This window comes from Toxorhynchites rutilus, chromosome 2, assembly GCF_029784135.1.
Source record: "Toxorhynchites rutilus septentrionalis strain SRP chromosome 2, ASM2978413v1, whole genome shotgun sequence".
In the NCBI taxonomy this organism is placed as follows: Eukaryota; Metazoa; Arthropoda; class Insecta; order Diptera; family Culicidae; genus Toxorhynchites; species Toxorhynchites rutilus.
The window spans coordinates 54,292,096-54,302,754 of NC_073745.1; the positions used below are offsets into that span (position 1 = coordinate 54,292,096).

Sequence of the window (10,659 nt, forward strand, 5' to 3'; positions counted from 1 at the left end):
CAAGGAAAGTTCATACGGCGAGAAAAGTTGGAAAAGTGAAGAAATATTCGAACAAGTGATTTTCCATATGCTCTACATATAGTATTAGGTGTTGTTAGTCCAATTAAAATTCGCATTGGTTTGAATAAACACTCAGAAAGTATAAACATTATTAACAAAACGGCCCTTTTCAGGGCCACTAAATCTTTATCGAAGAGTCTTATTCTTCAAACATCTCCTAAATCAGCAGCCTAACGGAATCCTACGTCAACTATGCGGTCGTGTCTCAGACACAACCCTCCTGTGGCTTTTTTTTATTTTTTTTCTTTCACTTCAACCTCTGTCCTCGCACTATTTTTCAACTTGGGATCCTTTCCGATTCCCAGATTATTTTCAAGGAAAGCAACATTTCGTAAATACTACGATGAGTGAGCTACTGTCCCCATTTGGACAGCATCCCACCGCTGTCACCTCAATGAACAGCCGCCTGAGCGGCCTAAGGCACTTTCTTTCCTCTCATGAATAAGAATATCTTTCTCGTTCAAGCTGTGAGTATAGACTGTCATTAATTTCTTCCAATTCCTTCATTGAATCCACTCTACATTCTAATTGGAACATATTATTTCTATTAATTGATTCTACTTATAAAGAGGCGCTACACATCTCCCCCAAAAATAACTATTATTGTTCCTTCACCCATTTTTTTTCACATTCTCGTTGGAACAGACTGTCGGTGATAAAAATTCTTTAGTGAATCAAAACTATCCTTAAGAGGTAGTACACTATGGAAACTTAAAAAAAAATAAGACTTAAAATGTTCTGTGGGATGTCTACTTTACTGTAGTTTTTGTCCCAGGTTTGTTCGATGTTCCGTTCCAAAGTCACAAGCCAATTAGAGGAGCTAAGTTTTTGCGTAAGGAACACGGATTTAAAACACGTTTTTCTCGAAACTTAGTTTGGTAAACTGGTGGGAGCTCTACCTCCGAAACGGTCCATCCGGTTTTGATGAAATAGTTTATCCAAGATACTCCACTAAATTTGTTGTCATCGTACATAGGATTTTTTTGATATTTTGAAAAATAAAATTTTGGTGAATGGTTTTGTCTCGATTTTTGAGGCAAAAACGAATTTTTTTTTACAAAAAATGTCGCCATTTCGTCAAATCAATATTTTGAAAAAAATCCTACGTACGAAGACAGAAAATATATCCAGGATTACGTCATACATTCGCAATTCTTAGAGAAATAAAAACAATTATTCTGAAAACAGATACACTGCGTTTCACAACTATAGAACCACTCATTTTTTTCTGAGTTTCCAGAGAAATGTAAGAAGGCGGTTGAATTGAAGTATACAGTGTAGGATATAATAACTATCTTCATTTAAAAGACTGGCCATTTGAACTTCATTATTGTGTTCGGGGGCGAAACATTCAAAAAACTAAAATTCCAGTGTTTCATAACTACAGCAAAACCTGTTTTTGTGCGATTTTCTGTTCTTGTGCGGTTTTTTTGTGTGATTTTTTTTGTGTGATGTATGAAAAGAAGCATATTTGACGAAGTTATCGTCCATTTAGTTTTTTTTCGATGGTTTATATGCATTTCAGTGCGAAAAAAGCATATTTGCGTCTCAATTATCCATTTCTGAAATCATTCCATTCCTCTCATCAAATGCTCTAAGTTTTTTTAAGTTTTTGCATGACATGATTTCTAACAGCAACACGTTTTTACATGCAACTAAAAGCACAAAACAGCCACGCGCAACCGAAGAGGCAAAGTGTCCCATCGCAAAGCAGGGAAACAAAAGGAAATTGAACGGTGAATGACGTGAATTTGAGTTATTTTCTTAGGGGAAACTTTTTTTATGCGGTCCCTATCTACCGCACAAAAAAAGTTTTTTTTCAAAATTTGTACCGAACACGACTTTTTAATGCTTCTGGTGAAATTTTGCACGATTTTTTTATGCGACTTTTTTTGTGCGGTCCGTTTCCCCCGCACAACAAAAGGTTTGCCTGTATAGAACCAGATGAAAAAACTCTCACTCCTTTACAACATTAACGTTGATTTCACATGAATTAAAATTACAATAAGTTTGTAATTCGTAGGTCATCTTTAGTTCTCAATCAGTTCAAATAACCCGTTCGGGATGGTTTTGACCAAGTTGCGCCATGTTTAGTGTGTATCTCGTTCTCGGCAGAGGATACTGCTCGTTGAAGCTCCGCAAATCACTCATACTGCTTGTTAGCTGCTTCTACTATTTGTACGATCACTCTTCATAAGTTCTTGATAGGTTTTGATTTCGTAAGCAAGCTAACCAGTCCAGAATCTGAAGCATTTATTAATTAAACCATGTCATGATCTTCCGGATTTTATGAATTGATGCCAAATAACCTAATTGTCACGGTGTTTTTGATGCAAAAACAGAAGTAAATGATTCTGAATTCTTCATTGCACTTTTGACTGTACATAGGTGTTCAGTCCACCGCTCAGCGCAGCGAACTGAATGTACGATCGACAGGATGGCGGAGGAAGTAAAGCAACGAGAGGACAACGAGCGCAAGAATACAACCAAAGGAAATAAAATTCAACCATCAACATGAGCTCCACCCGTGGGAGCGGCACACAGCGAAAGAAGAGTGCATTGCGAGCGCAAGCAACCTGCTCTGAGTGCAGAGAGAAGGACTTGAGTTTCAACCGCCGCTAAGCAAAGAAGTTTATTTCGCGTGCTAAAGTTATTTGAAGCAAGAAACTAAAAAGAATGTTTGAACTTGTTAAATATTGTAAATTTGGTGTAAATAAAATGTGTACAAAGGAATAAGTTATTTATTTGCTATCAACCGATTAATCCCTCAATCGGTCTGTGGTGTGGTTTGGTTTTGGATTGGTCCTTAACAGGACCAAAGAAGCGAATGGAATTTTCCATTTGCTTCGCATCGCACGCGGCACTGGGCCGCTCGGAATCATTTCCGTGGAAACGCATTCTCTCCTAAGTAGCATAACTGCTACTTTGGTTGAGATTGCCATATTCGTTGACCTTGCGTGTCAGCCGCATGGGCGGCTGTGGAAAAGTTTGGTTCGAACACGCACAAACATGATCGCAGCAAAATACAGTCCACTGCTTGGTGAAACAACATTTGGTCCTTCGAACCGGATCGAAGCCGGATGACATATGGATGGCGTTTGGATTTTGGTCAACGATTTGGCAACAAACTGTGCCCTGGATTTGAGTGAGTGGATTGGCTGGTTGGTAGCAAACAAAATTGGAATAGTGAATCGCAAAAAGACTGGAAAAAGTGCTTGCAAATTGCAAAAAGTGGATATTGGATTATTGGAAAAAGACATTGGACATTGGTAAAATTAAAAAGACATTTAATGTGCAACAAAAACTATTCGAAGTAAAAGTGATTTCAAGTGCTATAAAATGAATAAGACACAAGCTAAAGGTGGAGCTGCTGGTGGGACCGGTGCGCAATCCGGTAGCGGCGATGGCGCCGACATGGCAGAGTACAACACGCTGTCCAATCTTCGAGGACTAGTGAAAGGGAAAATCATCCGCTTATACGACATGTTGGAGAGAGTGGAAGAGGAACAAACGCAGCTAACATCGCCACAGGTAAAGGTGTATATAAAGAAACTAGATGCTGCCTATAAGGAATTTCACAACTACCATGAACGGATCGTGGCGGTGGTGGCGCATGATCGGAAAGAGGAACAAGACTGTCAGTACGTCGAGTTCGAAACGCTATATGACAATGTGTCGATTTATCTCGAAACTTGGCTCGAGAACTTTGCCGCGCCTGACTCTCGTCCTGCTGCTAGTCAACAGCCGTTGATTGTGCAACAATCGCTTCCTCGTGCCATTCCTACATTTGATGGCAAATACGAGCAGTGGGAAAAATTTAAGATCATGTTCCAAGACGTGGTGGACAAGTCAAATGAACCATCACGACTCAAGCTCTATCATTTGGAAAAAGCATTGATTGGGGATGCTGCCGGTTTGATTGATGCGAAAACAATTGCTGATGGCAATTATGATCGCGCTTGGGAAATATTAAGAGAGAGGTTCGAGGATAAGAGGCGTATGATTGATAGGCACATTGTTGGTCTGTTAAGCATAACAAAGATAGTCAAAGAGGATCATTGCGAACTGCGAAAACTTATTGATACATGTGTGGGTCATGTCGAAAATTTAAAATTTCTGGGTCAGGAATTTTCAGGAGTGTCCAAACTTATTGTCGTACACATCCTTACTAGCGCTCTAGACAAAGAGAGCAAACGCGCATGGGAATCTTCAATGGAACATGGGTCGCTTCCGCATTATAATAACACAATCTCGTTTCTCAAGAATCGCATTTCCGTTCTCGAAAGATGTCAGGTTTCCACAATAAGCAATGAGAATCAGTTTATTCGTATATCACCTAAAAGAAATGAAATATCTAACAAGCAACCTAATTCGCGAATAAATGCTGCTATGTTTTCAACTAACTGCGAGTTTTGTGAAGGAGATCATTTCGCGTTCAAATGCCCAAGTTTTAATGCATTAAAGATTGATGAGCGGCTCAAGATGGTACGTGACAAGCGGGTTTGCTTTAATTGTTTGAGAAGAGGCCACCGTGGGTTGGATTGTCCATCATATAAATCTTGCTCGAAATGTAAGCGTAGACATCATAGCTTGCTTCATAGAGAAGGAGTTCGTCCATCGTTTAATATTGAGAAAAGAGATACACTACCAGAGAATCAAAAACAGCATTTTACTCCAAGCACACTGACAAATCCATATGAAGGCTCATCGAAGCAGGATATTACTGCCGCTTATTCCAACACGCGTGGAAACGCAGCTCAGCAAGTGTTGCTGCTAACAGCACAAGTATTCATTTTGGATAAACATGGAAATCCGCATATATGTCGAGCACTTTTGGATAGTGGCTCACAAATCAATTTCGTTTCTGAATCGCTGCTCAATAAACTTGGAGTACATGTGGAAGAGACGAATATATTAGTCACCGGAGTTAGCAACATCAAATCCAAAGTTCAGCATAAGACTTGCATTCAAGTACTATCAAGGTTTAACAACTTCAGAATAGAATTTTTTGGTATCGCGTAAAGTCACTGGAATTCTGCCAACTTACGAGATTGATGTCGCTTCGTGGAACATTCCGTCAGAAATGCAATTGGCCGACCCTTCATTCTACCAACCTGGTCAGATAGATTTGCTGATCGGAATGGAGTGGTTCGATGATTTAATCAAATCTGGTCGAGTGAAACTCTTCGAAAACTCACCAACGTTAATTGACTCGCAATTCGGATGGCTTATTGGTGGAAGAGTTGATGGTGACTCTGTATCAGGCTCTATCTTCCATTCACATACCGCAATATCATCAGATGAGCAATTAAATCAACAAATTCAGCGTTTCTGGGAATTGGAAAACGTGGCCTCTGAGCAATGTGTGCCAACCGAGGCTGAAGAATGTGAAGCTCATTTTCAGTCAACATTCCGTCGCAATTCAGAAGGTCGTTATGTGGTTCAACTGCCGTTAAAAGAAACATGTAAGCAACTAGGAGATTCAAGACAGATGGCTATAAGAAGGTTTTACATTATGGAGTCTAAGCTATGCAAACAGCCAGAAATCAAACAACAATATGATGAATTCATTGAGGAATATGTACACTTGGGACATTGCAAGGAAATTAATGAGAAACAGGATAAAGATGGTATTCAAAAGTGGTATTTGCCCCACCATGCTGTGTTCAGACCATCAAGTTCTTCAACAAAATGTCGAGTGGTCTTCGATGCGTCAGCGAAGGTTGGCGGGAGATCTTTGAACGATGAGATGATGATTGGTCCTACTATTCAGCCAGATCTACTGACAATTATTTTGAGATTCCGCAAGCACCGATATGTTTTAAGTGCCGACATTGCAAAAATGTATCGGCAAGTCCTGGTTGATAGTTGCCACACTCCACTACAACGTATACTTTGGCGAAAGAATCCAATGGATCAGGTAAAAGTTTTGAAATTGCAGACTGTCACATATGGAATGGCAGCTGCTCCTTTTCTGGCAATAAGAGCTCTGAATCAGCTATCAAAAGATGAAGAAGTTTCATATCCACGAGCAGCTGAAGTAGTGAAAAAGACTTTTTACGTAGATAATGTTCTTTTCGGGGGTAATAATCTTGAAGAAGTTGTGAACGTTCAGCAGGAACTGATTTCACTTCTCAAACTGGGAGGATTTCATTTGCACAAATGGGCAGCTAACAACGATCAGCTTCTAGAACACATCGCAGAAAAAGATTTGGACAAATTGGTAAATATTGAAGGCACAAGCGCAAATGAAATAATCAAAACGTTAGGTTTAATGTGGGATCCTAACAATGATGAGCTTATCTTTTTATCGCAACCAGATTGTGCTACACCAAACCCTACGAAGCGTCAGGTTCTATCGATGATAGCAAGGCTTTTTGATCCCCTTGGACTGCTGTCACCAGTTATAGTTATTGCGAAAATGTTGATGCAGCAGCTCTGGAGAGAAAAAATAGGTTGGGATGACAAGATAAATGAAGAACTTACCCAACAGTGGAAAGAATTTCTAGCCGCATTGCCAACGGACGGGCAATTTCGCATCCCACGACAAGTTTTTATGAATGATGCAGTTAAGACAGAAATACATGGATTTGCCGATGCGTCAATAGACGCGTATGGCGCTTGTATCTACATACGCTCTTTATATGATAATGGCACCGCAAATATGAGATTGATAACAAGTAAATCAAAGGTATGTCCAATCACACCGCTTACTATTCCTAGAAAGGAACTTTTAGCTGCACTGCTATTACATCGATTGGCAATCAAAGTTGTTACTGCAATGGAACTAGAGCATGTTCCAGTAGTTCTATGGAGCGATAGTCAAGTCGTTCTCGCTTGGTTCAATAAACCACTTGAAAGATTGCAAATTTTCGTTAGAAATCGAATCTCAGAGATCAAATCTAATGACACCGTTACCTGGAAATATGTACGATCAGCCGACAACCCAGCGGACATAGTGTCCCGTGGAATGTCTTCAGAAGCTTTAGCTAACAACCGTTTGTGGTGGAACGGACCATCCTTCCTTCGGACAATTGAGTATAAAGAGGAATTGCTGGAAGTAATGGACGAAAGCGAAATCCCAGAGCTTAAACCAGAGACAATTGCTAACGTTGCTATTGTGGATGAAACACTTTCGATCTTTGAGAAATTCGACTCGTTTCGTAAAACGCAAAGAATAATAGGCTACATTCTACGCTTTATTGCTAATCTTCGGTCCAAACCTGAGAAAAGGAATTTCTCCAAACGACTTTCACTTACTGAAATACGAGAAGCAACAAAATGCATGATACGAGTAATACAAAAACATGAGTTACATGATGAAATCGAGCGCATTCGTGCTGGCAAGCCATGCAACCGAATTGAAAATCTCAATCCGTACATTGATAGTGATGACATCTTGCGTGTTGGAGGCAGAATTCGACATTCTTCTCTTCCAGACCAAGCAAAACATCAATGGATTCTGCCTGATAAGCATCCACTCACACGAGCACTGATAGTGGACATTCATAGAGAAAATCTTCATGCTGGGCCAAGTTGTGTTATCGCCATGCTTAGGCAAAAATATTGGTTATTGAACGCAAAATCTTCTGTGCGTAAAGTGACACGAAGCTGCGTTACTTGCTTCAAATCAAACCCAAGACTAGCTGGTCAATTCATGGGCGATTTACCATCATGTCGAATCAATGTGGCACCTGCTTTTTTGAAAGTTGGAATCGATTATGCAGGGCCTATCTATGTAAAACAAACGACAAGAAAAGCGACTCCCGTGAAGGGATATATTTGTCTATTCGTATGTATGGTGTCTAAAGCTCTTCATTTGGAAGCAGTTGAGGATCTCTCGACTGATGGATTTCTTGCGGCACTTCGACGATTTGTTTCGCGAAGAGGAGTACCAGAAGAAGTGTATAGCGACAATGGTACAAATTTTATCGGCGCTAAATCAGCATTGAACGAGCTCTACAAACTGTTTCAGACAGATATTACGAAAGATAAGATTAATAGTTTATGTCAAAGCAAAGAAATAAAGTGGACAACCATTCCCCCAAGTGCACCTCACTTTGGAGGTTTATGGGAGGCGGGAGTAAAGAGTGTTAAAACCATTTTGAATCGCGTTTATCAATCAGCTAGTTTAACGATTATGGTATTTGCGACTCTTTTGTGTCAAATCGAGGCAATTTTGAATTCTAGACCCTTATTTTCCCATTCTTCCGACCCAAAGGACCCAGAAGTTTTAACCCCCGGACACATGATTATTGGCAGACCTCTAACAGCTATACCCGAACACTCTTTTATTGATATTCCTATAAATCGATTGCACCGATGGCAACGCATCCAACAGCTGAGACAGCATTTCTGGAATCGCTGGTCTCATGAATATTTGGCAGAGCTTCAATCAAGAGCGAAATGGACAAGAAAGAAGATCAACGTGGCAATAGATACAGTCGTTCTCTTGAAAGAAGACAAGGTTCCAACTCAACAATGGAAGATAGGCCGAGTTGTTCGAACCTACCCTGGTTCTGATGGCCTAGTTCGAGTTGTGGATGTACGTGTTGGTGATACTACATACAAAAGACCGATCCATAAGCTAGCGCCGCTACCCATTTTGGACAACGCATTGATTGAGGACAAGGATCAACAAAGTAACTTTCCTTCTGCCGTGGGAGTATGTTCAGTCCACCGCTCAGCGCAGCGAACTGAATGTACGATCGACAGGATGGCGGAGGAAGTAAAGCAACGAGAGGACAACGAGCGCAAGAATACAACCAAAGGAAATAAAATTCAACCATCAACATGAGCTCCACCCGTGGGAGCGGCACACAGCGAAAGAAGAGTGCATTGCGAGCGCAAGCAACCTGCTCTGAGTGCAGAGAGAAGGACTTGAGTTTCAACCGCCGCTAAGCAAAGAAGTTTATTTCGCGTGCTAAAGTTATTTGAAGCAAGAAACTAAAAAGAATGTTTGAACTTGTTAAATATTGTAAATTTGGTGTAAATAAAATGTGTACAAAGGAATAAGTTATTTATTTGCTATCAACCGATTAATCCCTCAATCGGTCTGTGGTGTGGTTTGGTTTTGGATTGGTCCTTAACAGGACCAAAGAAGCGAATGGAATTTTCCATTTGCTTCGCATCGCACGCGGCACTGGGCCGCTCGGAATCATTTCCGTGGAAACGCATTCTCTCCTAAGTAGCATAACTGCTACTTTGGTTGAGATTGCCATATTCGTTGACCTTGCGTGTCAGCCGCATGGGCGGCTGTGGAAAAGTTTGGTTCGAACACGCACAAACATGATCGCAGCAAAACACAGTCCACTGCTTGGTGAAACAACAATAGGTATTGATGAAAAGCTATCTAAACCAGGCCGCTTTGAAAATATTTTCCTCAAACCATCAAACTGCCGCCTGCAAAGTTACGAGTTGAAAAATTGCATAACACGTTCTGTAAGTCCTTCCAGTATGAGGAAATTCTATTCAAGTTGGATTTCTTTTTATTAGAGAAGTTCTCCTGAAATAGTGAAACACATGGCATTAGCTTCCACATTAGTTTTTGGACCCGTAGCTTTAGAGATGGGATTTTTATGGTTTGGGGAGAATTTCCTCAAAAAAAAGCCTGGTTTAGGTAGCTTACCATCAACACGAATGAACAGTGAAAAGTGCAACGAAGTACTCCAGAATCATTTACTGCAGTTTTTACATCAAAAACAATGTGATAATTAGGTAATTTGGCATCAATTTATAACATCCGGAAGATCATGGCATGGTTTAATTAATAAATACTTCAGATTCTGGACAGGTTAGCTTGTTTACAAGATCAAAACACCATGAAGAACTTTGGAGGAGTGATCGTACGAATAGTAGAAGCAGCTTACAAGCAGTATGAGTGATTTGAAGAGCCTAAACGAGCAGTATATTCTGCGTAGAACGAGATACACACTACACCATGGCGCAGCTTGGTCAAAACCACCTCGAATGGGTTATTTGTACTGATTGAGAACTAAAGATGACCTACGAATTACAAACTTTTTGTAATTCATGTGAAATCGACGTTAACTTTGTAAAGGAGTGAGAGTTTTTCCATCTGGTTCTATAGTTATGAAACACTGGAATTTTAGTTTTTTGAATGTTTCGCGTTTGAAAACAATAATAAAGTTCAAATGGTCAGTTTTTCAAATGAAGATAGTTATTATATCCTACACTACATATATACTTCAATTCTACCGACTTCTTACATATCTCTGGAGACTCAAAAAAAAAAAATTCCCGGAGTAAACAATCGTAGAAAGCAGCTCCCCAGGAAATTGTCACTACCGATGGAATGTTGCCATAATCCGTGGAGTGAAAAAGAGTCATTTCCTCGCGCGAGAATGCATCTTTCCTTCGAGGTTCACCGCAAACAATGTAACCGTTTTGATGTCCGCCGCTTTTGCCTCACATTGTATTTTATCTGTCGGAAACGAGCCAGATTGCGGGAAGAAATAATGCAGCGGAAGAATTTTGTTGCGGAGTAAAACGAATCATACTTCCCTTCGGCAAGGCAAAGGTGGGAGTGTTTGCTTGTGAAGGAGAGAGCGAATCCTTATTTTGTTCCAAGGCTAATGG

At 40.3% G+C, this 10,659-nt stretch overlaps 1 protein-coding gene across 1 annotated transcript in view; it reads right to left on the minus strand.

The window, feature by feature from the left end:
* The window catches only part of LOC129765754 (potassium voltage-gated channel subfamily KQT member 1-like), a 186,863-nt gene that overhangs the window by 99,004 nt on the left and 77,200 nt on the right, over window positions 1-10,659 (minus strand). The window lies entirely within an intron of this gene.